Source organism: Macaca thibetana, chromosome 20 (genome assembly GCF_024542745.1).
Source record: "Macaca thibetana thibetana isolate TM-01 chromosome 20, ASM2454274v1, whole genome shotgun sequence".
Lineage (NCBI taxonomy): Eukaryota > Metazoa > Chordata > Mammalia > Primates > Cercopithecidae > Macaca > Macaca thibetana.
Window position 1 is genome coordinate 32,739,771 of NC_065597.1, and position 7,752 is coordinate 32,747,522.

The 7,752-nt window shown below is 59.9% G+C and overlaps 1 protein-coding gene across 1 annotated transcript in view; it reads left to right on the forward strand.

Moving 5' to 3' along the window:
* The window catches only part of CDK10 (cyclin dependent kinase 10), a 71,920-nt gene that overhangs the window by 14,444 nt on the left and 49,724 nt on the right, over positions 1-7,752 (forward strand). The window lies entirely within an intron of this gene.

Consider the following 7,752-nt stretch of genomic DNA (forward strand, 5'->3'; position numbering starts at 1 on the left):
ATACACACACACCCCTGCACACACACACACACCCCACCCCTGTACACACACACACCAGCCCTGCACACACGCACACCAGCCCTGCACACACACCCTGCACACACACACCCCAGCCCTGCACACACACCCCTGCACACACACACACCCCACCCCTGTACACACACACCCCTGCACACACCCCCTGCACACACACACCCCACCCCTGCACACACACACCCCTGCACACACACACCCCCCCCCTGTACACACACACCCCTGCACACACACACACACCCCCACCCCTGTACACACACACCCCTGCACACACACACACCCCACCCCTGTACACACACCCCACCCCTGTACACACACCCCACCCCTGTACACACACACACCCCACCCCTGCACACACGCACACCAGCCCTGCACACACCCCTGCACACACACACCCCACCCCTATACACACACACCCCTGCACACACACACCCCACCCCTGTACACACACACCCCTGCACACACACACCCCTGCACACACACACACCCCTGCACACACACACCCCACCCCTGTACACACACACCCCTGCACACACACACCCCACCCCTGTACACACACACCTGCACACACACACACCCCACCCCTATACACACACACCCCTGCACACACACACCCCCCACCACTGTACACACACACCCCTGCACACACACACACCAGCCCTGCACACACACCCCTGCACACACGCACACCAGCCCTGCACACACACCCCACCCCTATACACACACCCCACCCCTGTACACACACACCCCTGCACACACGCACACCAGCCCTGCACACACACCCCTGCACACACACGCCCCACCCCTGTACACACACACCCCTGCACACACACACACCCCACCCCTGTACACACACACCCCTGCACACACGCACACCAGCCCTGCACACACACCCCTGCACACACACAGCCCACCCCTATACACACACCCCACCCCTATACACACGCACACCAGCCCTGCACACACACCCCTGCACACACACACCCCACCCCTATACACACACACCCCTGCACACACGCACACCAGCCCTGCACACACACCCCTGCACACACCCCACCCCTGCACACGCACACACACACACCTCTGCACACACACCAGCCCTGCAAACACACACACCAGCCCTGCACACACGCCCCTGCACACACACACCCCACCCCTATACACACACACCCCTGCACACACACACCCCACCCCTGTACACACACACCCCTGCACACACACACCCCACCCCTGTACACACCCCTGCACACACACACCCCACCCCTGTACACACACACCCCTGCACACACACACACACCCCACCCCTGTACACACACACCCCTGCACACACACCCCTGCACACACCCCACCCCTGTACACACCCCTGCACACACACACCCCACCCCTGTAAACACACCCCTGCACACACGCACACCAGCCCTGCACACACACCCCTGCACACACCCCACCCCTGTACACACACACCCCTGCACACACACACCCCCTGCACACACACACACCCCACCCCCCCCTGTACACACACACCCCCCACACACACACACACCCCACCCCTGTACACACACACCCCCGCACACACACACACCCCACCCCTGTACACACACACCCCTGCACACACACACCCCACCCCTATACACACACACCCCACCCCTGTACACACACACCCCACCCCTGTACACACACACCCCTGCACACACGCACACCACCCCTGTACACACACACCCCTGCACACACACACACCCCTGCACACACACACACCCCACCCCTGTACACACACACCCCCGCACACACACACACCCCACCCCTGTACACACACACCCCTGCACACACACACACACCCCACCCCTGTACACACACACCCCTGCACACACACACCCCACCCCTGTACACACCCCCGCACACACACACACCCCCACCCCTGTACACACACACCCCTGCACACACGCACACCAGCCCTGCACACACACCCCTGCACACACACACACCCCACCCTTGTACACACACACCCCTGCACACACGCACACCAGCCCTGCACACACACCCCCGCACACACACACACCCCACCCTTGTACACACACACCCCTGTACACACACACCCCACCCCTGTACACACACACCCCTGCACACACGCACACCAGCCCTGCACACACACCCCTGCACACACACACACCCCACCCTTGTACACACACACCCCTGCACACACACACCCCACCCCTGTACACACACACTCCTGCACACACACACACCCCTGAACACACACCCCACCCCTGTACACACACACCCCCGCACACACACCCCACCCCTGTATACACACCCCACCCCTGTACACACACACCCCTGCACACACACACCCCACCCCTATACACACACACCCCACCCCTGTACACACACACCCTGCACACACGCACACCACCCCTGTACACACACACCCCTGCACACACACACACACTGCACACACACACACCCCACCCCCCTGTACACACCCCCGCACACACACACACCCCACCCCTGTACACACACACCCCTGCACACACACACACCCCACCCCTGTACACACACACCCCTGCACACACACACCCCACCCCTGTACACACACCCCTGCACACACGCACACCAGCCCTGCACACACACCCCTGCACACACACACACCCCCACCCTTGTACACACACACCCCTGCACACACGCACACCAGCCCTGCACACACACCCCTGCACACACGCACACCAGCCCTGCACACACACCCCTGCACACACACACACCCCCCCCCTTGTACACACACACCCCTGCACACACGCACACCAGCCCTGCACACACACCCCTGCACACACACACCCCACCCCTGTACACACACACCCCTGCACACACACAAACCCCACCCCTGTACACACACACATACCTCTGCACACACCCCTGCACACACACACCCCACCCCTGTACACACACACCCCTGCACACACGCACACCAGCCCTGTACACACACCCCTGCACACACACACCCCACCCCTATACACACACACCCCTGCACACATGCACACCCCACCCCGTACACACACACCCCTGCACACACACACACCCCACCCCTGTACACACACACCCCTGCACACACACACCCCACCCCTGTACACACACCCCTGCACACACACACCCCACCCCTATACACACACATCCCTGCACACATGCATACCAGCCCTGCACACACACACATACCTCTGCACACACTCCTGCACACACACCAGCCCTGCACACACACCCCTGCACACACCCCACCCCTGCACACGCACACACACACACCTCTGCACACACACCAGCCCTGCACACACACAAGCCTTGCACACACACTACCCCTGCACATACACCAGCCCTGCACACACCACCCCTGCACACTCCCCACCCTGCACACACACCCCTGCACACACGCACCCCACCCTGGCACATACCCCTGCACACACACCAGCCCTGCACACACCCCTGCACACACCCCACCCCTGCACACACACCCCACCCCTGCACACCCTTGCACACACACCTCTGCACACATGCACCCTACCCTGCACACATGCACACCAGCCCTGTGCATACACACCCCTGCACACATGCACACCACCCCTGCACACACCCCACCCCTGCACACACACACCCCACCCCTGCACACACCCCTGCACACACCCCACCGCTGCACACACGCACCCCACCCCTGCACACATGCACACCAGCCCTGTGCATACACACCCCTGCACACATGCACACCACCCCTGCACACACCCCTGAACACACCCCACCCCTGCACTCACGCACCCCACCCCTGCACACACCACCCCTGCACACACCCCTGCACACACCCCACTGCTGCACACATGCACACCAGCCCTGTGCATACACACCCCTGCACACACGCACACACCCCTGCACACACCCCCACCCATCCACACACCCCTGTACACACACACCTCTGCACACACACACACCAGCCCTGCACACACACAAGCCTTGCACACACCCCACTCCTGCACACACCCCAGCCCTGCACACACCCCTGCACACACAACCCACCCCTGCACACACAACCCACCCCTGCACACACCCCTGCACACACATCTCTGCACACACACACCCCTGCACACATGCACACCAGCCCTGCACACACACCCCTGCACACACACCCCACCCCTGCTCATTCTGATTCTGTAAACATGGCTAAGGGCCTAGGAGTCTGTACTGGCAGAACCATTCCCTTTATCCAGCCTTTTTTTTTTTTGAGATGGAATCTTGCTCTGTTGCCCAGGCTGGAGTGCAGTGGTGTGATCTTGGCTCACTACAACATCTGCCTCCCAAGTTCAAGTAATTCTCGTGCCTCGGGCTGCTGAGTAGCTGGGACTACAGATGTGCCCTACTACACCCAGTTAATTTTAGTAGAGACAGGGTTTCACCATGTTGCTCAGGCTGGTTTCCAACACCTGACTTCAGGTGATCCGCCTGCCTCAGCCTCCCACAGTGCTGGGATTACAGGCGCGAGCCACTGTGCCCGGCCCAGCCTCTTCTGGCAAATGGGGAGGCAGGGTCTGAATCAGGGTGGCCCCAGGGCTCCCTTCCACTGTGGGCAGCAGAACCAGGCTGACCACAAGGACAGATGTGGTCCAGGTGTGAGCTGCCCAGCACCAGGTCCTCCTAGGTGGAGCCTAGGGCTCAGTGCCTTCCCATATGGGCCTCTAAGGGTTTGTCTTGAATTGCACACAGGGCAGGATAGGATCCCCCACGCTGCTGCTGCCCCACCCTGGAGGGCCCTGGGGGTGAGGGGACCGCCCGCACAGCCCCCATCTCCCTCAGCTTCCGTTAGTGAGGAAGTGTGAAGCCACTGGGCCCAGGTCACTTCCAGATCTGACTTTGTAGGGAGAAGGTTGGGTGGAGGTGATCACAGCATCGGGGGTGCAGGCAGGGCAACCACAGCGTGGGGGTGCAGGCGGGGTGACCACGGCATCGCGGGTGCAGGCGGGGCGACCACAGTGTCCGGGGTGGAGGCGGGGCGACCACAGCGTCCGGGGTGGAGGTGGGGCGACCACCGCGTGGGGGTGCGGGTGGGGCGACCACAGCGTGGGGGTGCGGGCGGGGTGACCACAGCGTGGGGGTAGAGGCGGGGCGACCATGGCATCGGGGGTGCGGGCGGGTGAGAGGCTTCACTCCCCACTGGCCAGGCCTCGGCTGGGGGCCCTGAGTCGGGGACCAGGGGGCTCCGGCGTCTGTGCCCTTCCATGGAGAAGCAGCCCCCGCAGGTGGCTCTGAAGCCTCCAGAAGGGACTGTGCTGATCTTCCAGGATCCCCTTATCAATAATCGTCCTGTCGGTTCCCCTCCCAGCCTGGCATTTTCCTTCTGGGACTGGAGACTCTGGGGGTCCCTGCTGGGCTGCAGGGGTATTAGGACTAATTTTATTAACAGTATAGGGTCCAGCCCTACAGGGTCTGTGGGTTTTTCTCCTCATGTGTGGAGATGAGAGATCATAGAAATAAAGACACAAAACAAAGAAGAAAAGACAGCTGGGCCCGGGGGACCACTATCACCTAGACGTGGAGACCGGTAGTGGCCCCGAATGCCTGGCTGCGCTGATATTGGATACAAGGCAAGAGGGGCAGGGTAAGGAGTGAGAGCCGTCTCCAATGACAGGTAAGGTCACGCGAGTCACGTGTCCACTGGATGGGGGCCCTCCCCTGTTCAGCAGCCAAGGCAGAGAGAGAGGACAGCTCACGCCATTATTTCTTCTCTGCATTTCAAAGACTTTTAGTACTTTCACTAATTCTGCTGCTGCTATCTGGAAGGTGGAGCCGGGTGTACAGGGTGGAACATGAAAGTGAAACAGGAGCGTGACCGCTGGAGTACAGCATCGCAGGGAGACGGTCAGGCCTCCGGAGGGCTGTGGGCGGGCCTGACTGATGTCCGCCCTCCACAAGAGGTGTGGAGCAGAGTCTTCTCTAACCCCCCCGGGGAGTAAGAGCAAGGATTATTATGATATTAGAATAAAGAGTAATGCTACAAACTGATTATTAATAACATCATCATAGCTATAATCCATTTCTAGTATAACTATTCTTATGTATTTTCTTTATTATACTGGAACAGCTCGTGCCCTCGGTCTCTCGCCTTGGCACCTGCGTGGCTTGCCGCCCACAAGTATTTTCTCATAAGAGCTTTAATCCTAGTCTGAAAATAATCCTAACAACATTAAATCCACACCAAAGTGTCCAGAAAGACAGCACCTTAATTGCCATCCCAGGAACGTACCTGCTTCCCAGAGTCCTTCCCGCGTGCCGGTCACAGACCTGTCCAGAGGAGGTTGGGAAGGAGCATGCCCAACCCTGGAGGGCTGGGAATTCCGGCAAGAGGTGACACGGAGGCAGGAGGCGGAGCTGGAGCCTCCCCGCGGTGCAGACCCCCATCCTGGGGTGCAGGCAGACCCCAAGCTCCACCCCTCTGGGCCCTCTCTCTCTGGGAAGCCCCTCGAACTCCGTGGACCATGAGGACGTGGGAGGCGTGCCTGGGAGTGACGGGGCTGGCTCCGTGGCTGGAGCTGAGGGGAGGGATGCAACCCCTCCCAGTCCACATCCACATCCATAGTGACGCTTCACACCCAAAAAGTACTAATGAAAACCTATCAGGATGGTGGCACCTTAATTGCTACTGGAATTCAAAACCGTGGACCTACCACGTAATAGCCACTGTGAAAGGATGTGGGGAGTGCTTAGAGCGGTTTTGTTTTTGTTTTTGTTTTTGACACATTTTCGCTCTTGTTGCCCAGGCTGGAGTGGCGCTATCTTGGCTCACCCCAACCTCTGCTTCCCAGGTTCAAGCGATTCTCCTGCCTCAGCCTCCCGAGTAGCTGCGATTACAGGTGTGCACCACCATGCCAGCTAACTTTTTGTATATTTAGTAGAGACAGGGTTTCTCCATGTTGGCCAGGCTGGTCTCAAACTCCTGACCTCAGGTGATCTGCCCACCTCGGCCTCCGGAAGTGTTGGGATGACAGGCGTGAGCCGCCGCACCAGCCCAGAGCCATTCTCTAGCTAGGGGCCTTCACAGGAGTGTGGCTGGCAATTCTGAAACTAATTGGTGCACAAATGAGCAGAAAGGTAGTGTGCCAGAGCCAAATTTTCAGAGAAGCTACAAATGAGGGGGAGACTGGACCGAATTCTACGGAACGGTGTGGACCTGTGGCTCTAGTGCATGCAGAGGGCTGTACCACCATGCACCGTGGTGGCTGCAGACGCCTCTTGGCTAGCGGCACGCAGCACTGAAGCCCACACTTTGTACCCAGGTCTTGGTTTTCTGGTTGTTTTGAGACAGGGTCTCGCTCTGTCACCCAGGCTGGAGTGCAGTGGTGTGATTCTCACTCACTGTAGCCTCAACCTCCTAGCCTCCCACATAACTGGGACCACAGGCGCATGCCATCATGCCTGGCTTATCTTATTTTTTGTAGAGATGGGGGTCTCACTATGTTGCCTAAGCTGGTCTCCAACTCCTGAGCTCAAGGGACCCTCCTGCCTTACCTCCTGGACTGCTGGGATTACAGGCGTGAGCCAGCACGCCCAGCCTCCAGATTCTGGTTTTCTAAATACCATTCCCCGACTCAAAGGAAGCGGAGCTTCCTGGAGAAAGGGCTGATTCCGGGGCTGGGGCAGGGAGGGACCAAGATGAGCCGAGAGCCTCCTGCAGTGCTGGGGGTCAGCCCGTGCCAG